The 26,952-nt window shown below is 42.4% G+C and overlaps 1 protein-coding gene across 2 annotated transcripts in view; it reads right to left on the bottom strand.

Annotated features, from left to right (window-relative positions):
- Positions 1-26,952, bottom strand: part of Pitpnc1 (phosphatidylinositol transfer protein cytoplasmic 1) — a 246,357-nt gene that overhangs the window by 154,962 nt on the left and 64,443 nt on the right. The gene's annotated exons all lie outside the window — the stretch shown is intronic.

The following is a 26,952-nucleotide window of genomic DNA, read 5'->3' as shown; positions in this document are numbered from 1 at the left end:
TGAATTTGCATTATAATTTAAATCCCTTTCCTGGAAATGACTGCTCTACTTAAAATCTAGAGGGCTTAGAACAGCCTAGTGACCTTCTCTCCTAAAAAAGCACATAGTCACTGATTATGATTTATGAAAGCAGAAAAGAGTGCTAAGGAATTGTTCATAAACCTGCAGCACAACTCAGGTAAAAGGATTATTAACATCATCACACTGACTTTCGTCTTATTTACTGTTAATCCACGTGATGTTTTCAGAGTGTGGAACACTGTGGTCCATCTAATGTGCCTCAACTTGCAACATGGACGGTTGAAGTTTCCCATGTAAATTTAAGATGTACCAGAAGCTAAGAGTATGGCCCACCATAACTCACTTAATCCTCACTAATAACTCAGATGGGGAAACTGAGGCACCGATGGTACAGATGGCAAAGTGGAAAACGAAAATGAAGATCATTCTAGGCATGCTAAGATGCAGAAATCTTACTTCTGCCTTACTACATTCTTAATGCAGAATTTGCAAAACAGTTTACAAATTCAAAAGACTACAAAGAACAAAAATGAGGAAGGAAGAAAGAAAATGTTGAGTTAAGGCAGCAAAGGAGAGAGGACTGTGGCTGGAGGGTTGGAACAAGACGATGACAGACTGAGACAGGTGAAGTAGAAGGGGATAATGTCATCTAGGTGAAGAAAACGTGTTATGGTTTTGTTATGTTGCTGTTTTGTCCATATGGGAAAAAAGAAAGAAAGGAACAGCAGCTTTGGTTGATGGTACATAAGGAAAAAAGATTCATTTCAAAGTTGCTGCTTGAAATATTGGTCTTTGGAAGATCTGTGGACCTTGACATTGATTCTACAGAGAAGGCAAGAAGAACTGAGCACCTAGACCTGAGTGACATTGTTCAACTGGCAGGAATCACATCAGTGGGCCTTAACCAGTGTCCAACTTTTATAAACTGTCTAAAGATATTAGGATTAGAGAACAAAATGTTATTGTCAAGAATCTGTTTTAAAAATTGAGGTGTAATTTACAGTCCATAAAATTTGAAAGCACCTGGATACCACCCCAGACGCAGGAACTCACATAAGAGATTTTATTAAGTGGTCAGGCAGAGTGTCTCCCTGCAGGGTGAGAGAGAGAAAATGAGAGAAAGAGAGAGAGAGCGTGCGCAAGAGAGAGAGTGAAAGCCAGGAGGAGAGAGCATGAAAGAGGAGAAGAGAGAGAGAAAATGAAGGGGGAGCTATTCTTAAGCAGTGGAATTTCATGGGCTAATAACAACGGACCAATGGCTGGTGAAGAAGTTCTCGGGCTCACCATCTGGGTTGTAAAGTGGTGTGGGGGAGGGAGAATAATGGCAGCAGCAAAATAGCAAATCTGATGCCAACAAAATTCACCCTCACAAAGTGTAAGATTCAGTGGTTTTCAGGATAGTCTCAAGGTTACACAACCAATGCTATCTAATTTAAAAATGAGTTCATCGTCCCAAAAAGAAATCCAGTAGCCCCAAGCAGTTTGTCTCCATCCTCCCGCTTCTCCAGCAAGTCAGTGGGTTTAGCTCTCCTGCATGGTACACAGGAGCAAAACCGTGTGCCACCTGTCCTGTCTGGCTTCTCTCACTTGGCATGAAGTTTTCAAGGTTCATCCACGTCGGGGCTTGTATCAGCACTTCATAGTTTTTATTGCCAAATAACATCCCATTGTACAGACATGTCATGTTTGTTTATCCAGAACCTTGACGACATCAAAGTAAAAGTAAACAAGGAAGAACAATGGAAGGAAACAAAAGGCTTGGAATGGAAAGAGAATATTCCCTAAAATTGAAAGAAAAAAAAGATAGATAGAAAGAAAAAAACCAGAAATGTATTACTCAGAGTAACAAACGTCACCAAGAACTAAGATAATAATTTAAAATTATTAACTATTAGGAAGGGCTGGAGAATTGAGGAATAGCAAAAGAAAATTAAACCATCGGTAACTCTCTCACACATTAGTGGGGAGAAAATAGATAGGTCTAGATTGCTGAGTGGATAAACAGCATATAAGCATTTATTCAAAACTATGGAGGCCAGGGTTCAATCCCCAGCACTGAGGTTCCACACTGAACTATGCCCCCAGTCCAGCCATTTTAAAATATATACTATACTGCTGTTAACCATAGGTACAATGTTATACATCAGCTTTTTCATTCTGCTGACCACAATCATCAACCAAGGCCATCTCGCCATGTTTCCCTGTGTTCTCAGTCCCTGAAGGCCACCATTCTACTTTTGATTACTTCAGATACCTCACCTAAGTGAAATTATACTCTATTTGTCTTGTGGCGATTGACTTATTTATGTATGCCATTACTGAGCATAATGTTCTCAAGGTTCATCCATGCTATAGCATGTGCCAAGATTTCCCTCCTCTTCCCCCGACACCCCAGTGCTAGAAATTGAACCCACGGTCTCATGCAATGCAAAGCAAGCATTCTGCCATTGAGCTACATTCTTAGTCCCTGCATGAGGCCCTGGGTTCAGTCCAGGACTACAAAACAAACAAACAAAAAAACAATTGTTAAGAGGGTAAATTGATGTTGCTTTTTTTTTTTTAAATCACAATTTAAAAGAGTAAAGATGACATAAAAAGGCAGGAGGATGAAGTGGCCTTGGCTGCTAACTGTGGGAAATGAGCCTGGCAGGGATCAGGCCATGTGGGAGAGGGTTCACCTTTATGAGGAGAGCCTGGGATCTGGTTGGAAAACTCCGCAGGCAACAATAAGGTTTTCCCAGTAGACTTTCTCCATTCCAAAAAGTAAGTTCCTAGAGGGTAGGGTTCTTGTGTCTAAGATTAGGATTTAACAAATACATAGGGCACCCAGTTACATATGAATTCAGATCAACATTGAATAATGTTTTAGGACAACTAAGTCTCAAGTGGGACATCTTAAATTCAGATTTCACTGTGCATCCTGTATTTTATCTAGCAACTCTACTGACAACCAATGGCAGAAGAGAAGGAGATAAAAGGAAATGGAAAGAAACACACTCAGATTGGGAGATGAACCCACTCAACATTCCTTAGTAAGATCACAGTTCCCTTTACTGAACAACGCTGCTTCCTTGCTGGAAATATCTGCTATTAAACAGAATCAAGGGGAGCCATGGACAAGGCTCAGGTCAGCAGACACACAAAGCCAAGGTCCTGCTCCCCTACCCGCTGCCTCCATCATCGCCAGCCCAGCACCAACTACCCACCACCTGCCTCTGACCACAACACACAGGGTGGGCTGCTTAGGGACCGCTGGTATTCAGATTAGTGTGACAGTAAAACATCAGCAAAAAATATATTGTCCATTTGTTTGCTGAATGAATCTGGGCAAATCATCAGACTTTTCTGGAAAAGATCCCATCCACAGTAGCAACCAAAAGCACAAAATGCCTACAAATACATTTACAAAAAATGTGCCAGGCCTATATGAAGAGAGGAATAAAGTTTTACTGAAAGACATTAAAAAATAAAGGCCTGGGATAAATGGAAAAACTTGGGAATTATATCTTATTTAGAGTCAGAATCTAAAGTCACTATGTGAAAAAATAGAGGAAAATATCTTTATTGTCTTAGGATGTGGAAGGAATTTTGAAACAAAACATGAGCTGGACGTAGTGGCATATACCTGTGATCCCAGCAGCTGGGGGGGGGGGGGGCGGCAGGAGGATCACAAGTTCAAAACCAGCCTCAGGAACTTAGTGAGGCCCTAAGCAATTTAGCAAGACCCTGTCTCTAAATAAAGAAATAAGAGCTGGAGTAGAGTGCTCGCCTAGCATGTGTGAGGCACTGGGTTTCATTCTCAACACCACATATAAATAATAAAACAAAGGTTCATCAACAACTAAAAAAAAATTTTTTTTAATAAATAAAAAATAAAAAGGGGGTTGGGGATGTGACTCAGTGGTTAAGCATACCTGGGTTTCATCCCTGGCACCAAAACAAAAAAACATGAAATTCTGGAGACACAAAAATGAAAATTGACAGATTGACTATAAAACAACTTAAAATTCATCTACTATAAAAGACACTATAAAACACATGCACTTTCATACCACAACAGCAACAGTCCAGGATAAAATATTTATGATAAAATACCCAAGATTAATACTGTTACATGTAAAGAGTTCCTAAAATCAGTTAAAAAGATAAACAACCCCAAAGGAAACAGTGAGCAAGAGAAATTAGGAGACAATTTACACATGCCTAATGAACACAAGATACCTGACCTCAACTAGGAATCGGGGACATGCAAATTAAATCAACCCTGAGATTTTTCTAGTCGACAGGTTGGCAAAATTTAAAAAGACTAAAAGGTGGCATTGGAAAAGATGTGGAGAAACAGGTAACCACCCACTGTTGATAGAACTGTAAACTGATATACCTTAAGAAAGGTGAGCCAGCAATGTCTATCAAAATTAAGAACATGCCTAATTTTGACAAGCAATGCCACATAAGGAATCCAACCTGGGAAAAGATTCACACAAATGCACAAAAACATAAAGAAACAAAGATGAGTTTATGGAGGCAACGACTTACTTGCATGTCTATCATTAAGGGAATAAAGTTTTATTCATCTATTTAATGAGCTGCTGCTAAAAAGAATACAGTAGATGTAAGAATACCTGCACACAGAGACTTCTGTTCTAAATCAAGTGCATGATTTGGTCTGGTTTGGTTTAAAGTCAGGGTCATGCTTTTTTGCCCAGCTGGCCCATAACGCCTGGGTTCAAGCAATCCTACATCAACCTCCCTAGCAGCTGGGACCACAGACACATACTACCAAGTCCAGCTATAAATTAAGTTTTTAAAAAGGGAGTTTATAGTAAGGTGTTTTAATGTGACCATTTATATATTTTTAAAAAATACAAAAAAACTAGATAAGTCTTTCTGTCATGTTTGTAATTGCACAGAATAAGGTCTGAAAAAATAAACAGCACATTTTTTACTATGGTAAACTCGGCAGAGAGGGGCAAAACTAAAAAAGCTCAAAAAAGGACCTCTTACTCTAATATATTTGGAATAGTTGTGTATTACTTTAGAATTTAAAAATCTACTGTTCTGTGTTTAAAACCATCTCTTTGATTTTTTTGTGGTTCCGCGGATTGAACCCAGGGCCTAGAGCATGCTAGGCGAGCGCTCTGCCACTGAGCCACATCCCAGTCCACCCTCAACCTTCTTATCTCTATTCAAAACAGAAATAATGCTCTAACCTCCTGTGATCATAGTCTTTTGCATCACTACATTTGTGTCTGAGGTTGAAATCCTGAAGAGCTCTGACGCGCAAACCCATTCTTTCTAGAATGGTGGTGCTCAGGAGGCCTCCGCCAGCGTGAATCAGCGGGTGCCTCCACTTCCCAGTCAAGCGCAATCTGAACGGGAGCAGAATGTTGACTCAACTCTTCCATAGCAACCCTGGGAGACTGGGACTTGGGATCTGAGTGACACTCATCACAAATGGGCCCAACGCAATGTGGTTTTCACCAAGACGAGCAATAACCTTGAAATGACTCAACTCAAAGACAGCCACACAAGGGACTCAAAGGCCGCTTGGAACCAGTTTAAAAGCTGCATATTTGGTAATGAAGCTAGAGGACTAAAAATATTTTTCATATAATTTACAAGGGGGAATTATTGTACAAAAGAATTTGTACTTAAATAGTGGGAGGAAATAAGACGAAAAATAATGGGGAAAGGGAAGCTCTCCCTCACGCACACATTTGTTAGAGGGGTGATATTTTGAAAGTTGGCTCCTTTTTCCAGCAAGTTGTGCTCCCTGGCATTTTTTTCCTCTAAGGACAAGTACTACATGTGGCGCTCTTCCAGAAGTGCTCTCTATAATTCCAGCAACATTTGCTGCTCAGAATTCAATTCCCAGCAACACCAAAAACTCATTTATATTTTAACATTTCCAAAACTGTAAGCATAAGGAGTAGGAAATAATCAAATAAAAGACAGTCAAATACAGATAAACCATCCCACACTCAAGGACATTTCTATGTACCTCAAGTTCAAGGCCTGGACTTAATCTCTCTCCCTCCCCAAGCCAGAGACATGGGTGACTCCTTCATACCTTCTTCAATGAGTTTTTTTTTTTTTTGGTTTTGTTGTACTAAAAGCGGGCACTATGGTCTCTCACCCGATTTCCTTAGCTCTTCTGAACGTAGTTGGTTGTGTGAATAGTCACCTGGCTCAGTGTGTCTGTGGCGGAGAGATCACCTGGACAATCTTACTCAACCACCATCTTGCTCTGCCTCCCCTCTATAGTACCTTTTAAATGCCAATGATATGTGATGATATGTCTTGGGTTTAAACACACAAACAAAACCCCTCTCTATTAACACCAGTGTGATGACACAATAGAGCTAGCTAAATGTTTTCCACCCTTAAGATACTTTATATATTTCACAGGTAGCTCCATCAGACAGGACAGGCCACTTAATGCTCGGTAACCATGACCCCAAGGTTTCTGCTATGGGGTTTTGGTGTAGTTTGTCCTCTAAGGATCCAGGTGTTAAAGGGTTGGTCCCCAATGTGGCTATGTTGGGAGGTGGGGTTTTTAAGAGTTGAAGCCCAGTAGGAGATCCTGAGGTCACTGGGGCACTGACCTTGGAAGGGAGTATTAATAACTTGGAGTGAGTTCTACTGAGAGTGAGTTTCAAAAAAGCCTGAGCTTGACCCTGAGTTTTTGGTGGCCTCCTGTACCAAGATGCTATCACTTGGTCCCCCACAGGCTCTCACAATTACCATCCACCATGATGTGACACAGCTGGAAGGGCCCTACCCAGACTTCAGCTGATGAAGGCACCATACCCTTGAACCTCCAAATCTGTGAGCTAGAGAATTCTATTTTCTTTACAAAGTTAGCCACCTCAGTTATTTCATTACGACAACAACAACAACAACAAAAAAAAAAAAAAAAAAAAAAACTGTCTAGTACATCCTCCACAGTCAAAGCAGCCAAAGTGACTACTTGCAAATAAACAGGTATAATCTGATTCTCATAGGCACTCAGGAACCCAGGTTGACAGAGCAGTCACCATCTTGGACTTTGCTGGTCACCACCAACATGCAAAACCATTAGAGAAGCCGCGTGTGGTAGGTGGCACATGCCTGTAATCCCAGCAACTTGGCAGGCTGAGACAGGAGGATCACAAGTTCAAAGGCAGTCTCAGCAACTTAGGGAGACCCTCAGCAATTTAGTGAGACCCTGCCTCCAAAAAATAAAAGGGCCAGGGATATAGCTTAGTGGTAAAGCAACCCTGGGTCCCAAAAACAAAACAACACCCCACTAGGGATTTAGTTCTGACTTTGTTCACTGATAAATCTATAGAAGTTGTGTCAGACTATCAGTTGCAATGGAAAGAGGTGACGTGTTGTTTAGTGGAAGAAAGTAGTGGATAATAAGCATGTGCCATTAAGATCTCACTTTAGTACCATACTTATTGTATATGTAAGCTCCCCTTGGGAGGTCAGTACCAGGCAGGGGACAGTTGTGTCCCCTGTATTCATGCTATATCCCCAGGGAATGGCACATAATAGGCATCAAGGAATAGTTAACTGCAGACATAAAATGTTTGCACAGGAAGAAAGGTTGCATATGAATTGTATATGTGAATATATTCAATGATGTTAACTGAGGGTGTCAACTTGGTGGATATTTTCTGGGGGACCTGAGATTTTCCCAATCTGCAAAGAAGGTGCATTGCTTTTGTTTTTTAGGAAAACAAAGATTTATCTTTCACAATGAAGGCTAGATTGCTACCACCATCCACCCACCTCAGGTCTGTAGGGAAAACAATTCTTGCAGGTGAGATCACCACACCCATCTTCCTCCAACTCCATGAAGGTTTGGGGGCATCAGGCAAATCAGAAGCAGTTTCTCTTTAGACAGATGGGGACCCTGGATTTTAATCTAGTTCTCCATGCATCAGCACTATTTCCACACTCACCGAAGCAGGATATTTAGAAATGTTACAGATCATGTGGGTGCCTTCCAAGTTACAGAACATAAAACTTGAAAGCTGGAAAGGAGAATTAAAACTGGAGCTCCTAAAAGATGCAAATTTATTTCTGAGACTCGAGATGAAGGATACAACAGCTGTGCCATTCATCTTTCCAGTGATGGGTTAAGAATATTTAAAATTCACAATCAGCAGCCCAGACTATGATTCCCAGAGACTGGTGTGCTCTGCTTGCTCAGCCCTGTAATGGGCTTTTCCAAGACATGGAGTTCAGCAGCCCCCACCCTCATCTGTAGGGATTTGTTCCAAGAACCCAGGCAGATGCTTGAAATTGTGGTCAGTACTAAATCCTATATATGCTATGTTTTTTCTATATATACATTCATACTTATGATAAAAGTTTAATTTATAAATGAGGCATGGTAAGAGCATAACCATAATAGCTAATAATAAAAGAGAACAATTATAATAATAATACTCTAATGAAAGTTATTTAAAACTTACGAATTGTTTACTTCTGGAATTTTCCATGTCATATTTTCAGAAAACACTTGACTATGGGTAACTGAAACCACACATAAGGAGGGGTTACTGTATAGCGCAAGAAGATGATCAAACACACCTGAAGCCACAGATAAGGAGGAGCTATTGTATACAGCAAGAAGATGATCAAACACACCGTACTATAACACATCTCACTAAGTGCTGAGGGAGAGAAGTCCGACAGCCTGGGCGGGTACTGAATGCTTCCATCCAATCACACTCAAAGGGCATGAAACCTGGGCTGGGGCGGTAGCTCAGTTGGCCTGCCTCACAAGCACAAGGCCCTGGGTTCAATCCCCAGCACCGGGAGGAAAAAAAAAAAAAAAAAAAAGGCATAAAACCTGCCTGTGGGGTGGGAAGTCACCCCACTGGTTATCCTGGGCTGGTATAAATCAGGAATGGTTTTGAGGTGCGTCTCCCAGGTATTGGTTACATTCGGTATCTTGACCTGGGTGTATAAATTTCCATAGCAAATACCAATGGCCACAGTGGTGGGGAATTACACAACAGACATTTATCCTCTCACAGTTCTGAAAGTCTAAGTCAAGGTGTCAGCAGGATCACACTCCCTCCGAAGGCTCCAGGAGACAATCCGTTACTCTCCTCTTCCAGTTTCCGGTGGCTTCAGGAGTCAGTCCAGTCCCGCCTCGTCCTTCACACCGTCTTCTCCTCGGTGCGTCTATGTCTTCTCTTCTTCTGGCTCTTTTAAGGACATTTGGGATTAGATTTAGGGACTACTCCTGGCGATCTAGATAATCTCATCTTGAGGTTCTAAAGTGAATTAAGTCTGCAAACACCTTCTTCCAAATAAGATAATATTCACAACTTTGGGGGCCATCTCTTTTGAGGGAGAATCATTCAACCCACTACGGCTACCTGGGTGTGAAATTTACCCAGTAATGTATGCACACATTTTTCTGACTGTATGTTATGTGTTAATAAGGAGTTGACTTTTTAAATTTTTTTTTGGAGGGGCAGGTTCTGGGGCGGGAGGTGGGGTGGGGAATGAGAGGGAGACAGGGATTGAACACAGGGGCACTTATCCCAGTCCTTTTTATTTCTACTTTGAGACAGTGTCTCACTGAGTCGCTTAGGGTCTTGCTAAGTTGCCCAGGCTGGCCTTGATCTTGCCATCCTCCTGCCTCACCTTCCTGAGTAGCTGGGATTACAGGCGTTCACCACTGAGACCAACCCGGTAGGGAGTATTTTAAATGTCAGCTTACAACACTTGTTAGTCCCCATGAGGTATCTATACACATCTAACAAAGAGGACAATTCCTGGCATTTCACTGGCACAGTGCCAGAGAGGTTCTGCCTCCTCACAATTTCCCACCCCATTTCTGATCTCACTAGGTTGTATGGAAACCTCACAGCAACCTAACACATGTGTTTTTATTATCCGATTTCCCCCCGCTACCAAAAGAGGTGAAAGCCTTTAACAAATTACAAGCCAGAGACCATCAAGCGCCTGGGCTCTGCACCGTGTCAGCTCCGAGAACCAAACTCTAATTTTTGACAGATGTTAGTGAACCTGAGGATTCCTAGTGTGTGGAGGTGGTGCCTCCAAGCCCGGATGGCAAGGGAGGCAGACCATGCTTTGCGCCCAGATGACCCAGAAAACATTTCTTAATGAATCGCCGGGCATGACTCACGCTGGCTCCCACATCTGGCAGATCTGGGTTACATCACGGTCCTTAGTGTCCTGTGGGTTCCTGGGAACGGGCCGCCCAGAGTCAAGTGCAGCAGCTGCAGCAGCCGGCTACATTCACACGCTGCTCTGCGTCATCCTGACAGCTCCAAGCTACAGGGCTGGCTTGGGCTCCCAGATCCAGAGGCTGAGCTGAGAGGAGATCACCTCCCTCTCTCTTTCCCAGGGAAAAGAAATAAAATATGGAAATAAAATTTTGCACACAGGGCAAGTCTGTATTCTCTGGTTTTCTACACCAACATAGCTCCTGGCACAACAAATCGACCACATTAGCCTTGTTAATCTGGAGAGAAGAAACTCAAAAAACCAAAACAAAACCCTGAACCATTCACACACTCCTTGAAAAGGATCAGTGGAGGAAAGAAGTAAGTATAAAGTCTCAAAGAATCCTGGAAGAAATGTTGGTTTCAACAGTTCCTGGGGCACCATGAGGACAGTGGCCCAGTGGTGACAATATTCCTGGAAAAAAAGACCTGTGCCCTAGTGGAACCAAATTGTTGCTGTGTCCTCCCCATCACTTAAAGAAATCCCAACACTCTCCAACCGTCTCCCTGTTGTGACATTGACTACAGATCCTCCAAGATCTTTATTTCATATCTTTTTATTTACTGAAGAGAACAGCCCTACAGGCAGCTTCTGGGCATCAAAAACTTCCAGGTAGCACCCTTGGGGAGCCTCTTATCCAGGTGCTCAGTGGCACTAGAACATGATGACGTTCATACCATGGACTATCTTCAAGCCTCCCTCATTCCCCATCATCTCCACCTGTTCATTCACACAAGCATATTAGAGCTGGAGGGGACACTTTAAAAATGTCATTAATCTCATGGTCCTAACTGACTTTCTGATCTGTGTTGTAACATTAAAGCCACAGTTAAAAACAAAAACTGAGATCCTGTCAAGTAATTCATCATTTCTTGTTAGCTAATGACATACCCAAGAGCATGACTCAGGTTTCCTTGTTCTTGGTTTCAAATTATATCATGCAGCCTTGATAATTAGAACAAGAACCAAAAGAACAGGATTGAGGGTATATCTGAATGGTAGAGTGATTGCCTAGCATGCACGAGGCACTGGGTGCCATCCCAGTACTGCAAAAAAACAAAAACAGAAATTAAAACAACCAAAAGAGCTATTTCAAAGTCTTTAAAATTGAGCCTGAAAATTTTCAAATTTATAGATATGTTCTAAAGAAATAACCAAAAGAACAGAAAGAGAGGGAGAAAATCTTGTGGCTTGATCATTTACCTGAGTGTTATGGAACTCAGGTAAATACACATCAGGTAAATATAACCAGGGGGTCTTCAAAAATCCCCATGCCCAAGCCAGGCCACAAACCAATTAAATCAGAATGGCTAGAGGTGAGATTCAAACATCAGTGAACAACCAGGCGATTCCTGTATGCAGATCATGTGAAGCATCATTGATTTCAGAATTTAAACTACAGTAGCTGTGTAATCTAGACCCAGACTATGGTCTTCAAACGAGAAATAAGAAAAACAAAGAATAGAAAGAGCAGAGAGTTGCTTGCATGACATGATCTTCAGTTCACTCTGCCATCTTCTCTGTGCCTTCGTTGGAGTTGGGGGTGGGGGTGGGGTGTATGAGTGATAGAGGTTTACACCAGTGACTTCAACCTAAGAAGAGGTCACTCTTTCCCACCAAAACCTTGAGGGAGAAGGAAACAGAATAAGCAATCCGATCTTAGGGCAGTACCAGGCTCCTGCGATACTCTTCTTTCTTGGGGGGGTGTGGGTAGGAGCCCAATTACCATATGACCTAGCAATTCCAATAATGGACATATACCCCAAAGCATTGAAAGTGGGGGCTCAGACAACTATTTGCACATTCATGTTCACAGCAAGCATGACTGACAATAGCCAAAAGGAAGTAGCCCAAGTGTGTCCACTGAGGGATGAATGGATAAACAAAATGTGGCAGAGACATCCAACCGAATATTACTTAAAAAGGAACAAAATCCCCAAATCCCAAATAATTTTTGCCTCAATTTCAAAAATTAATTAAAAAGAAAGAGAGGGTTGTAGGGTTGTGGTTCAGTGGTAGAGCATTTGCCTAGCATGTGTGAGGCACTGGGTTCGATCCTCAGCTCCACAAATAAATAAATAAAGTTTTAAAAAGTTCATAGCCTTTAAGAAAAAGAAAAAGAAAAGAAATAGAGAGACGCTTAACTTCCCTCAGATTTGATGAAGATTACTGAGGACAAAGTCCCCCAAGGTATCTATAGATGTGTCATCAATAAAATTGTGAGGCCTGATTTCTGTGCCCAACATACCCCAGGCCAGTGGAATCTGTCTGGCAGGACTGGCTGACTTGAGAAAGACTTAAGAGAACCGCACAGCTCCGGGGGCACACTGAGGGTGGCTGGCAGGCCTCCGCCTCCCATTGCGTAACAACCGGGCTGCCAGTTTCCACAAGGTACATTCCAATGCAACCCATGCCTGGGACGTGCCAGCCTGTGCTTAGTTTCCAAAGAACCTGATTGTGGAGGCTTCTAATTCCCCGATGCAGTAAAGCCCCTTATTTGTGAGTTGAGAAATTTCTGTTTTTTTCTTGGACGGGCCCACTCAAACATATTTTTAAAGAGGGGCTTATCTTTCATCTTACCCTCCCTTTTTCCTCAGTATCCTCAGTGCAAAGAAAAACTTCAGCAAGGATGAAATCCTACCTGCAAAAGTTCTTGTGAGCTGTGGCTCAGTAATCCAAACCTTCTTTCTGAGCAAGCATTCTCCCTCCCTGATACCCCTGCGACAGATAGGGAAAAACCTGCAGCTTCGCTTTCCCCTGTCAGCAGTGTGTGAGGATCTGTAGTGGGATGAGAGGGGAAGAGGTTTCCTGGGGGTACCGCACAGGATACGGAGGCCCATGTGTCTGAGCTCTTGCCAGGCATCTAAATAAACTTGTCACGTTCCTCCACCCTAAGACGGTCAGCCCCAATCAGTGCTCACTCACACTTGGCCTAGAAAGTCTATCCTGATGATTCACCATAAAGTCCAAAGTTTGGCAGCTGGAAAAATTTAAACTTTCCCCTTTCTAGAGTTTGCAAATTAACAGTTCCATCAGAAGTAGATCTTTGGACAGGCGTTGAATAAAGCACCTCTCACTTAGGCATCCTGCTGAGCTCAGATGGACACAGAGAAATGTTTCATTCTTTCAGATTATTATGCGAAAGGAAAGAACTTTCTCAAAATCTGAACAATAACAAAAAATGGGAATGGTTCTTGTCTGTGGTGGTGGAGAGGGATCTAACTTAAATGGTGTGAGTTTTGTGTATGTGTGATAAAGGTCTAACCAGTACTCGTATCTTATGCCGTTGGTTTTCTTTCTCATATAGCGTTTTTGTTTTTTTTTTTTTTCTGGAGGGGTTGGAGGGGGTGCTGGGGATTGAACCCAAAGGCACTTTACCACTGAGCCACATCCCCAGCCCCTTTTATTTTTTTATTTTGAGACAGGGTCTTGCTAAGTTGCTGAAACTGGTTTTGAACTTGTGATCCTCGAGCCTCCTGCCTCAGCCTCCTGAGCCATTGAGGTTACAGGCATGCACTCTCGCATGGGCTCATATAACTTTTGACAATAATTTTTATAGTTGGGCATGGTGGTGCATGCATGGAATCCCAACTATTAAGGAAGCTGAGGCAGGAGGATCACAAGTTCAAGGCTATCCTAGGCAACTTAGCAAGACCATACTCAAAATAAAATAAAAGAGTTGGGGTTAGCTCAGTGATAGAGCACTTGCCTAGTATGTGCAAGGCCCTGGGTTCTATCCTCAGTACCCAAAAAAATATAATAATAATAATAATAAAACATACCACTTGTAGGACTCCAGAAGACTACCTGAGGAGCAAGAGGGAAGCAGGTTTCTGGAATGTTCCTAAATGCCTGCCCCCACCACGCTAAATGCTTAGACACTGTTCAGTCACCTATATTCCTCCTTGCCTCTCCCCACCCTCAAAGTTGTATCATCTGCTATCCTTATATAGAAGTGGTGCATGACTATAATCCCAGTGACTCAGTAGTATGGCAAGTTTGAGGCCAGCCTCAGCAACTTAGTGAGGACTAAGCAACTTAGAAAGACCCTGTCTCGAACAAACAAAAAAAAAGGCTGGTAATGTAGCTTAGTGGTTAAGTTGCCTTGGGTTCCATCCCTAGCACCAAAAAAAGAAGGGAAAGAGGGAAGGAGGGAAGGAGGGAAGGAAGGAAGGAAGGAAGGAAGGAAGGAGGGAAGGAAGGGGGGAAGGAGGGAGGGAGGGAGGGAAGGAGGGAAGGAAGGAAGGAGGGAGAGAGGGAAGGAAGGAAGGAGGGAGGGAGGAAAGGAGGAAGGAAAGAAGGGAGGGAGGGAGGGAGGGCTGGAGGGTATAGCTCAGTGGTAGAATACCTGCCTATGAAACATGAGGGCCTGAGTTTGATCCTCAGCACCAAAAGAAAAAAAGAAAGTAAGAACAAGACCTCTTTCTCATAATTACCTCCCACTTCATGATTTCACAGGCTCTCTGGAGTCCCTGGAATGTAAGGAGGCCCATAGAACAGGAGGCCGCAGAATCCCAGAGGAACATCTGCACCGTCTCAGATCAATGTCATTCTCTCGTTAGGACTTCGTGGACAGACACAAGCTTAGTAAAACTACAGACAGACTCTTCACGGGAGCAGAAGAAAAAAGTGTACTTTCCAACCATTATTCATGCAAGGCATGCTGGGCATCACATGTTGTACATCAGCCTGTTCTTTCCTTCACAAAAAGGGAGAAGACAGCTCATAAAACAAACCCCGCCATCAACATATACAGTGTTCATTATATAGATAGCCCAAGACTAAGGTAATATACTATATTCCAAAATCCTGCCAAGACTCTGAGAACATTTTTTGGCACATTTAAACAGCAACATGACCATAAATTACATAACAGGAGAATTTTCTTAGTACATTTCAGAAAAAAATACAATAAAAACTGCTACAAACAGAATTTAGTGCTTAATAACCTTCACATGGTGAAGTTTCCATTTAATCAATTGTGACTTTTGTTATTTTATTTGCTGCATCTACGAAGCATCACCAAAAGAATAATTTTAATATTGGGTCTAAATTCAATTAGAGTGGTTACATGTTTATGGCAGAGTAACATTTGCAGGGCTGTTCTTTACTACAAAGTTATTAAATCCCACAGTCCCTTAATCTACAATGCAGACTAATCTAATGCACTTAAACCGCCCTCAAGAAGCTAGCCTTCAGCTCACAGTACCATAGCATTTGCTATTGTATGTGTGTGTGTGATGTAAGAAGCCATTTATTTTTCTCTTGACATCTTAAGAGTCATCTTTAGTAATGTCTCTCTGTAGCTCCAATGTCCCTCACCTTCTGATGATCAAGACTGACTTGGCAGGTCACTCCTTCTCTCTTAGAAACGCCCACTACTACAGGGACCCGATGCCTCCCAGGCACACGATTCTAGCTCATGGCCTGGCAGAGACTGTAGGACTGAATCCACAAATCCAGATGAAACCGTAAGCATCTACAGTTTCCAGTGTGCTCCACACAGTTCCCACTGTGCTCATAAAAAATACTCCCAATGGTGTGGCCACTAGGAAATGACCACCTGCAAATGCATAATGGGCAGTCCAGTCAAGTGGTTGGGAGCCAGGACGCCAGGGCTGTACTACCTGGGCTCAAATACTGACCCTGCCACTCCCCTCCAGCCTCTCTGAGTTTTCTATTTCTCTATGTGTAAGATGGAAATACTAGATATAACCAGCTTTTTTGTCACAAGAGCCAAAAGAATGTCTAGCTGGGCCTGGTTGTACATGCCTGTAATCCAAGCAGCTCAGGAGGCTGGGGCAGGAGGATCTAGAGTTCAAAGCCAGCCTCAGCAACTTCACAAGGCCCTAGGCAACTCAGTGAGACCTGTCTCTAAATAAAATTTTTAAAAGGCCAGAGATGTTGCTCAGTGGTTCAGGCACCTGGGTTCAATCCCAGTACGTAAATAAATAAATAAATAAATAAATCTAGTATTTTAGGGAGGTATCTGAAGTTTACATAAAATCTATAGTCCTCCCCCACTTCCCTAGTTCTCCTATTTGTCTCCCCTATTTCTTAGGTTATTTGAACTAACATTTTCACAAGTCTAGGCTAATTGGTAAAGCCAGAGCCAGCATGTTCTAAATTAGGGCTCCACTGCCTCAAATATTTTTCAGTACAAGGTCAGATGTAAATTAACAATGATAAGCAGCCCCGGGAGAATTATGCCAGTTTATGTGGTGACTGAATGATTTGATGTCAAGACAGGATGGTCCCAATTTAGAACAATGAAAACATTTCAACAAAGGCTAATGTTTTTAATCTGGAGAAAAGTTGGCTATAAATGACCTCAAATTTTAACAGAAATCTAATTAGGCAAAGAGTGGGAATCATCCACAATTCTCAGAGCTGGGTATTATGCCCACCACACAGAAAGAGAATGGATGAGGACATGGCGACCACATGGCCACCAACAGGACTGGCTGCATCACAGACCTTCAACAGAGCTGACTGAAGTGACGGAGCTGTATTTTGAAAATTAAGATCTACGTGCCACAGTAGGAACCCCTGGGGACTTGACAGTCTGCCATCCTAGCTGTTGGTCCTTCTTCAGAGGAAACATCCCCTTCTGCACTCATGAGTAAGTGGATGATGGATAGACAGGCAGATGGATTTATAGTCTTTGGAAATCAATGAACCTGTAGGTCATGAAACATTAAAATAAAAATTTAAAAAACTGTTACAATTAAACCAGAGCCAAGCCCCCAAAGTGAATATTCATCTTAATGTTGATCAAAAAAGAGCAAGAAATTTTTTAAAAGATAGGATTGCTTTTCAGCCCTTTGACCACTTTATGAAAAGGAAATATTTTATTTTTGTTGTCATTGTGAGATACCAATTCTCAGCATTCTGAAGAACAGTTAGAAAAAAATTTTTTGGGCTACAAATCTTCCTTTACAAAATTGGCTGGAAGTCCAGAAATGGTGTTTTTTATTACTAATTTGAATCAAGAGATGTCCCTCATTATCTCTGCAGATGTTCTGCAAGCAAAGCATCCAGAAAGGAGCAGGGTCTCTCCCTCCAGGTTCTCCCTGGTCCAAAACCATCACACCTTCAGATGAGCAGCAGTGAGAGGAGATTCTACCTGAGGTTCCCTTCATTGGTAGAAAGGAGGCTATGTTATCACCAGAGCCATCACATAAAGAGAGGATCTCCAGGGTTGTGGGTGTGGGGACCAGAGAACTGAAGTCAGCACTATGGTCTTTAATTTTGCCACAAATGAACTCTGTGACCCCAAATGACTCGACCTCTTCATGTCTCAGGTCCTCATCTGCAAAATCAAGCAACTAGATCAATTTTTGAAGTTCTTCCCAGCTATAGAAATCTTTCTTCCTGGAATAAGCACAAGTTACAAATAGTAATTTTCAAATCTGGGCCTCATTTGCAATAATTCTTGACTTATAGAGCTCCCAAAACCTGATTTTCCAGAAAAGACTACCAAAGCACCACATGATTCTGCCTCCCTTCAAATATTTTGTTGCATGGCCTGGAATATCAGAGAAACAGCAATTTAGAGGGCATGTGTGTTCACTGTGTTTAAAGGGACCAGAATCAGGGTGAGTCCAGATTGTAATCTGCCATTTGACTTCGGGAGACTTTGTGCATAAAACCAGAGTATGTTCTAGTTTTATTAGTCTAAACTGCAGACTAAAAAATCTGATGGAAGGCTAAAGATATGCAAAGTTTGATCCTACTATGAAGAAGATAACATTTCATAGTATTCCTATAACTGTTTTTGGTTTGCCTTTGCAATAAATCTGGAAACATCTGACTTGAAATAACCTTATTAAAAACTTTTAAACCCATATTTATAAACTTACTTAAAAGATAGTTTTTACATAGAACAGTTTCCTTTAAAACATAACTTTTCTAAGATCTTTTATGTTAAAGATCATTTATGTTAAATTTTGTGTATTCAAACAAGAATTGCAATAGGGGCTAGGGATGTAGCTTACTGATTGAGAAAACACTTGCCCAGTCTGGGTGAAGCCCTGCGGTCCATCCCCAGTACTGGGGAAAAAAAAAAAAAAAAAAAAAAAAAAAAAAAAAAAAAAAAAAAAAAAAAAAAAAAAATTAAATGTGCAAAGTGTGTAAATAAGGATCCTTTAATATAAAAGTAGAGTTTGGTGCAGTAGTGCACGCCTGTAATCCCAGCCACTCAGGAGGCTGAAGCAGGAGGATTGCAAGTTCAAAGTCAACCTTAGCAACTTTGTGAGGCCTGAAGCAAGTTAGCAAGACCCTGTCTCAAAATAGAAAATAAAAAAAGGTCTGGGGATGTGATTCATTGGTTAAGAGCCTCTGGGTTCAATTCCCAGTGGTGGGGCAGGGAATATATATATTAATATAATATATATAATAAGAATTAGAATAAACAATAGTTATGAAGGACAATTAAGACCTTATTGCTAGGTCATTAGGCAAATACAACTCAGTTGCTCTATGGTGTAATAGGATGTCACACTACCCTAAAATGACACAAAACAGAGTTTTACTTCTTTCAAAGTCCACATAATCCTGGTAGATCAATGAAATAAAACTGCAAGCTTTTCAAATCTCAGCCTTATTTGGTGACCCTAGACCACTTTCTCCTCTGTACTCTGAACATTTTTCAGGCCCTTTGCATATGCCTCTTTTAATTTTTATTGGTCTGGTTTCTCAACCAGACTGCCACTCCCTGGAAAGATAGTGATCCAATTGCATACCTCTGTGTATAATTAATTCCTAAAGGAAATGCCCTCTGAAGTCATCTAATCCAAAACTCTATTTCCTTTAAATTTTCATATTAGTTCTTATTGCACAGGCAATACATTTAGCAGCAACTGAAAGCTGTCAGCAGAATTCATTTCCTCCTTCTTCCTTGACATAGTGTGCTGCAGATGGTCACACAGATGACCACGAGGGTTTTATTCCCAGCCTGCCTTGCAGCTGGTCATGGGGTACAGCCACAGGACTGTGTCCCTGCCAAAGGATGGCAGCAGGAGTGAAACAGATCACTTTGGGACCAGGACAAGAAGACAGCTTCTGCGTATCTCTTGCACCCATTCTTCCTCTTCATAACAGCCTTGGCCATTTAGGCCTTGGGGAATGGAAAAGTCACAGGTTGGAAGGAACCAAGGTCCATGTGTATCTGAATGGAACAGAGCCACCTGCCCCTGGAACTCTCCTACCTCATACTGTTAAAAGAGAGAAATTCCCTTCTGTAAATCACCATACTGGTAGATGTCTCCTTTCAGCAGCTTGACCTTTACAATGACTAATACATGCATATTTATAGCAGAGACAATGAGAAAATGTGAAGCAGAAGAAAAGTCACCCTGTCTCCTACTACTCGTAACTAACCACTATTAATATTTTGGGGTAATAGCCCCTTCTAGACTTTTCTCCATGCCTATGAAAAACCACATGCACATATTTTTCTACAGAAATGAAACCATATTGGTTTATAGCCTTTCTCACTTAATATCATCATCTACCTACTATGCTGATATTTTTCCAAATCAAAAATGAATATATATGCAGGGCATGGTGGCACATGCCTGTAATCCCAGTGGTTCGGGAGGCTGAGGCAGGAGGATCGTGAGTTCAAAGTCAGCCTCAGCAACATAGTGAGGTCCTAAGCAACTCAGTGAGACCCTGTCTCTAAATAAAATATTTAAATAATGGCTGGGGGTGTGGCTCAGTGGAAAAGCACCCCTGAATTCAATCCCTGGTACCCCCCCCAAAAAAAGAGTGCATGTATATATATATATATATATATATATATATATATATATATAGGCATTAAAGTTATATATGTGTGTGCACTTATATGTGTGTGTGTGTGTGCACACACATATATAACTTTAATGCCTATATAATATTCCATGGCTTAGATCTACCAGAATTTGTTTAACTAATGATTCATTGTTGGACTTTTTCTTTTTACAATGCTGTCATTAAACAACATTGCAGAGAACACTCTTACACATAAATTTGTAGACATCTGATAGATTGTTTCTCTATTCTAGGTCTCTAGCCTCTTCGCAGCAAGGATCAGGGGGAGTCCCTACTCTTAATATATACTTGCAAACAAAGATGCCTTCTCTTTCTGGGTACCTGTGTTAAGTCATTACGTCTGAGAGCTATCTGCAAGGCCACATTGGCTTTGTGTTTCTGGATGAGTTCCCTTTTTGTTTCATCATGCATAGGCAACCCGGAAGTCAAGCTCATCTGCATAAATGGCTCTCTGGGCAGGGGTACAACTCCCCTTCTCCAATGTAGTCCTGGCACAGAAGGGGAAGATGGAGGAGACCTCGCTGCCTGCTGACAAACCTTGATCTACATCTGTGTTGCCAATTACTTGTTCAACAAACCTGTTACTTTTTTGGAAATAATAAATAATTCAGGGAAAGTCATTTTGAATCCTCTGACATCTGTTGCTTGTATGACTCTGAATTATTCATCAGTGAGCATAAACAGTATTAATTAAAGAAAAGTACTGAGGCAAACCATTGAAATAAAAATGAACATTGCAGGAGAAAATGCCTTCGCTCAGCACACGCTTCACATGTCATTGACAAATATCTCAAAGGACATGCCGGTCCTTGGCATCTAAAGGAACTGTGCGTTTTGGAAATCAGGAGGCAGGATAGAATGGTGAGCATTATTTTTTGTTTCCAAATTTATGTTTTTCTTCTCCCCTTTTAAAAAAAAAGTTATCTTTGATTTGGTCTCTTTCTGTGTTCAGAGGAGTGTTATGGTATTCAAACAGAAAGTCTTCCAAATGAGGCTCTAAAGAATCACAAGAATGAGTTTCAGGAATCAGATCATGTGCTCATTTGCAGACTGAGATTCAGATATCTTAATGGAAGACTGAGCCAGTTCCACTCCCCCTGCTTAAAGATGGCTCAATTACTCTAGCTAATGATTTATCTCCATGACAACTTTGGCACTTCCTTTTTCTCTTATGGTAAAGGGCAAAAGAGAAAAACCTTACAGCCTGGCCGCCTAGTCCACACAGAGGACAGCCACGGGGGAATCATTCAGTCCTCCCTGTCGCCTGGCTGTCTCCATGGGAGCACTTCCCATGCAGTCACACCCTGCACCCTACTAAGAGGGGACCAGTGTGAACATAAGGGAATGTGTTAAAGAGTTTACAAAGCACTGTTGGTAAACAGACACCTCTAAAGGTGTGGCCAGGCAGAGTCTCAGCTTTGGCGGGGGCATGATGCCGAGCTACTGGCTATGCTAAAGGTGGTTTGATTCAGCAGACTTTCAGAAAAACCTGCTTCTTTGTGTGGCTCCAGTGAATAAAAACTCAGTAACCTTCCACTCTGAGGTAGCAGCTGCTGGGGTTGCTGTGGGCAACAGAAGAGAAGCGCCAGGGGTGGAGAGCAACAGAGAAGAGGAGATGGAAGAAATAAAAACATTTTTTCTTTTTTTAAAGAAGGTCACAAGTCCAGTTTGGGGCCCTTTCCAAACCTCTGAATTCAGAGGATTGACAGGCCCTGGCGAGGTCTAAGGATCTGTGGTGACTAATGAAGGGGGCTTCTGTGCACATAACTAGCACCCTGGGTCTCTCCAGGTCGGGTCCTCAGAGACCTCCCAAAGCTTCCAGAAGAAAAGGGGCCACAGAAACCATTTTTCAGTGACATCCTTTCAAGGGACTTCACCCATGGGGACAAGCCTGCCTTGTTCCTCCAAGTTTGGTTTGTTGTTTTCTTTGGGGGAGAAAGTTTGGAAGCAGTACAGGAGATCGGTGGAGGGAAGCCTGGAGAAAGGAAGAAACAGAAAAGGAAACTGCTCTGCCCCTCTCGGAAGGGTCTTCCATCAAAAGGGGCTTGTTGTCGAGAACAGCAGAGAAGGGGTAGAAAGGAAGCCAAGGCTCTGGGCTCCCCCAAAAGAGTTTGAACAGGGACCACTGTGTCTCTCTTAGGCACTACCCAAAAGGGAACCGCAGGTTTAGAAAAGATTTGACTGGCTCTCCTAGGGCACTGGATTTCAAGAAATGAACTTAAAAGATCTCTTTTAGAAGGACGGTGGTGGACTTTGCTGAGAAAGGGGGCTGTCCAGCAACAGGAGCCTGCAAATGGCACCAAGGCCAACTGGGACAGAGCTTGGGTACAATGCTCAATGTATCCCAGGTACCCACACAGATTGAAATTCACTCAAATCTTCAAAAACAAACATTTACTGAGGACCTTCTATTTAAAAAAGAAAAAAAAAAAAAAAAAACTACCTCCAATATCAGCAGAATCTGAGCTGGAGTGTCTTGGGAGCTGAATAAAATTTGAGCCCCTGGTGGTGGGTTAATCCAGCACTGGTGCACCATCTTTCACACCAGGAGGAACCTGGAGGCAGCCCACAGCCCTGGCTCAGTGACTACGCTGTGACGCACCCAGAAATGAGGGGACTGTGAAGCACTCGACTGCTAGTGATAACCAAGACCAAGGAGGAGGGGAGTCCCCAGGCTCTCTCGTGGCTTCAATCAGAGACACATGGAACTCAAAGGGCAGTGGGAAGCCCCAGGCCTTCGATGGGAGTCATCCAAAGCACACCTTGAATGACACATGGTAAAAATAAAACAATCGAAGACGACTTCAAAGAAGATGGGCAGCTCTGTAAGAGCACAAGAATCACCTGAGAACCTCACCACAGCGCGATTCCGCTGGTCCGCAGACCCCTTCTTCAGTGGCGATACTTAGACCCAGGCAGCTTAGAACCACCAAAGGTCCAAAAAGAGAACCCGGACCAGGGCCTGCTCAGCCCAATTAACTCAGTGCATCTGGCAGAGAGGTCAAGCACTGGGACTTTCGGAGTTTCCCAGGGGATTCTAATGTGCAGCCAATCTTGAGGACCCCCCGGATGGACTAATTCTGGTTCTCATCATCAACTAGATATATTGGACCTACAAAACTTAGTCTCTAGGAATCTCAGTGTTGTCATCAGAAACATGGGGATACACTGGCCTAAATGGATTTCCACAGAAACAAACACCCAGCATTTGCATTTTGAGAGAAGATAGAATGTAAGCTCTTTTGCAAGTGATTTTCTTAGTTTCATGGATGAGAGTGAGTTAGTTGCATCCCTCAATAATCGAATTTGACAAATAATGACTTCATGTGAACTCTGCAGATGACACCATGGTTTTTTTAGCTTAGAGAGATCTTTCTTGCTCTGTTAACTCCCCAAAGCACAATTCCTTAACTGACAATTGGCTCCTAAATGGATTTCAGGTCCCAAAGGCATCTCAGTCAGTACCTTGAAAAATCCTCCTAAAATTATTTCAGCTTTGGATTTCTGGCACCATCTGATTCCTGATACAGACCTGCAAAGCAAACCCGCATTCCCTCCCCTTCCACTCTCCCTAATCCTGCCAATCCTATGCCCCCAGGTGGAAAGAAGGTTCTCGGCTGCCAACTTTCAACTTTCTGTGCAATCAACAAAGCTCCATCACAGCAAAGGGCATCAGTTCTGCCAGCCGCCAACAGATGGCACCGGCAGCTGTGCAGGACACTCAGGCCTGAACCTTGGCCTTGTTCCTCAACCTCTATCACCTTTGCTAGGTTGGAAATAGTCAAAGTCTTGTTAAAAACTTATCAAAGGTTTAAAAAAAAAAAAGTCAGGGGGCTGGGGTTGAGCGCTTTCCTGGCAGGGGTGAGGCCCTAGGTTCGAGTCTCGGCACCACATATAAATAAACTAAATAAAGGTCTAATGACAACTAAAAAACAAAACAAAAAAAAATTTAAATGTTAGGCTAAAATGCAAGCATCTCTGGATAATAAGAGGTGTAAAGGGAGTCCCCAAAGTCCCCCAGCTGCCTTAGGAAAGAACTGGACTAGGAACCAATGCGCACCCAGCTCAGTAGGTATCTTGCTGGGTCCCGAACAAATGGGCTTTCAGGAACTAACCTGTGAGAAGAGCTTGTGTGTGTCCCCCCAACTGTCATAACAACCAAGCTGCTTCTCACGGCCCACACAGAAACCACAGGGAGAGCAAAACAACCCTCTACCACAAGGTGAGGCAGGGCTATGAACACCACAACCTTGCAGAACCATTTCAGAGGCTCTGCCAACCAGAACTCCATTTCCTCCTGCTTCAGGAGCTTGTGTACTAAGGACCATCAGCCATCCCCGAGAAGAGACGTGCCCTTCCCCACTGCTGCTGGCCAGGGTAGAGCTCGTCTGCAGGAAATAACAGGCAAAGACCATGGCCCTAGCCTTCAAAGGCGATGGTCGGGGATCTTGTGGATCACCAGGATTGTGGACATTATTTTGGATCAGTGGTTCTCAGCATGGGGTGACTTTGCTCCCCAGGGTAAACAGGACACTGGACGCTGCCTGGAGACGTTCTGGGGGGCACTGCTGGGCAAGCAGGAGAGGACATTCTCTGCATCTAGGAGGTAAAGGCCAGGGATGCTGTTGACTGTCCTCTGCTCTCACCACAGTCGATCTATCCCAGTGTCGACAGTGCTGATGGGAGAAAGGCTGCTCCAGGGACCAGGAGGGTTGGCCAGTGAAATTAAGATTCCAAAAGTCAGTTCCCCATCTCTTCACAGAAGACATCTTGACTGAGAAGACAAAAGCTAATTAACGTGCGCTCCTTCGGGTTCTCCCTCCTGACGTGGAAATCGGCCCTCCCAAGCTTCCTTTGTGTCTGCTTTGGAGGACCTCGTTTCTGCCACGGCCCCCCTTCTACAATTCAATCTTGCTGACCATTCTCTTCACCATGGACTCTCCCCTGAATCCATGTCTTCCTCACTCCCCATGATCCTCCCTGTGATTCAGAGAAGCTGGTTTTTTTTTTTTTTTTTTCTATTTTATAAACATCTCTCACCCAGAGAACAAAATAAATATTTCTGAGTCCATACTGATATAAATAAATGATGGGATAGAGAAATAAACAGAGAAGGGGAAAATTCCATGTAATAAACACAGAAGGATTGAGAGAAATAGAAAATCCTGAGTAGAACATTATTAATGATAGAGGAAGGCAGGATCCACTGATGAAAGTTAAAATTAGTGGGAAAACTTTAGGGCGTAAACAGGACACTGGCATAGGCCTGAAGCATCTCTCTAAAAATATGTATGCATGACTGGGGTGGTTTTAGCTACATCTACAAATTCTTCAATAGTCCTCCCTCTAGGAGGTAAAGCTTAATTACTCTCGCCTTAATGTTAGCTGGGTCGAGTGACTCACTTCTAATGAACAGAGTGTGGAAAGGGAAATTAGTGACTTTACAGTGGAAAACTGTGACAGACAGTGTGTAACCAAGCGATCAAGGTTAGCTTCAACAGCATCATGAAATTATGATCACCTACAGCCTGATATTATAGGTTGAGGACCGTGGGGGTATTCTTTCCCAAAACCCAGTCTCCAGTCCGATGATCAGAAAACATCAAATACAATTTGAGGGACAGTCTGCAAACATGCAACCAGTATGCTTCAACAATGTCAAGGTTATGAAAAAGAAGGAAAGACAAAGAAATTGTCAAAGTTTGGAGACACTACAGAGATGTGATGATAAAGTGCAATTTGATATAGTAATAAGACCCTGGAATAGAGAAAGGACACCATGGAAAAACTGATGGAATCTGAATAAAATTTGGAATTGATAATATTGTACTAATGTTAAGTTTCTTGGTTCTCATGCTTTTATCATAATTAGTCATGATATTAACATTAAAGGAAGCTAGATAAAGGGGTTTATAGGAGTACTCTATATAATCTTTGCAACTCCTCTATAAATCTAAAATTATTTTAAAATAAAAACTTAAAAGAAAAAATCTCGCATTTATGTCAACTGTTCTTATCATTACAAACTGGAAATAGTCCAAATGTCCATCCAGTGATAAATGAGTACACAGATTGTGGTATATCCATTCAGAGAAATACTATTGAGCAAAAAAAAAGGAACAAAGTACTCAGACATTCAGTAGCTGCTTAGATTAGTGACTGCTTAGAGCTAGGGGTAGGAGAGGGACCTGATGACACAAGGTCAAGGGGAAACTTTTTTTTTTTTAAGATTTTTAGTTGTAGACAGGCAAAATGCCTTTATTTATTTATTTATTTTTATGTGCTGCTGAGAATTGAACCCAGTGCCTCACACATGCTAGGCAAACACTCTGCCACTGAGCTACAATCCCAGTCCCATGGGGAAACTTTTTACAGTGATAAAATGTTCTAGATCTTGATGGCAGGGGTGGTCACATGACTATACTTTGTTGTACATTTCAAATTGGAAAATTCACTCAAAATCAGTGTAAATCGTATGGCAATGAGAACTGATTTAAAAAAAAAAAAAAAAAAAAAAAAACTCAGTCCTGCTGTTGCTTTGTCCTATCCTCCTTTTTCTTGATGGCCTTTTTCTACTTTATTTTTCTGAGGTTTCTTCTAAGTCCCTAAACATGGGTACAGATAGTGAGCCAGAGAAGAAAGGGGCAATGTGTTAATTCCATGGAGGAACCCCGGGTCCAGCCCTGAGCAGAATCTCTGACCAAGGTACCCAGAGAAGCGAGGTACCCAGCAGGCCCCAGCTGTCTGCCATGGTGCCCACCTTGACTTCAACTCCCACGGGTGGGAACGTCGCCAGAAGAATCTGGGGAGTCTGCCTGGGTGTGCCAGGGCCCCAGCCAGCCTTAGGATGCTGAGGAG

Source organism: Sciurus carolinensis, chromosome 3, assembly GCF_902686445.1.
Source record: "Sciurus carolinensis chromosome 3, mSciCar1.2, whole genome shotgun sequence".
In the NCBI taxonomy this organism is placed as follows: domain Eukaryota; kingdom Metazoa; phylum Chordata; class Mammalia; order Rodentia; family Sciuridae; genus Sciurus; species Sciurus carolinensis.
Note: the sequence above shows the minus strand (reverse complement) of the source record. Positions and strands in the feature narration are given on the sequence as shown.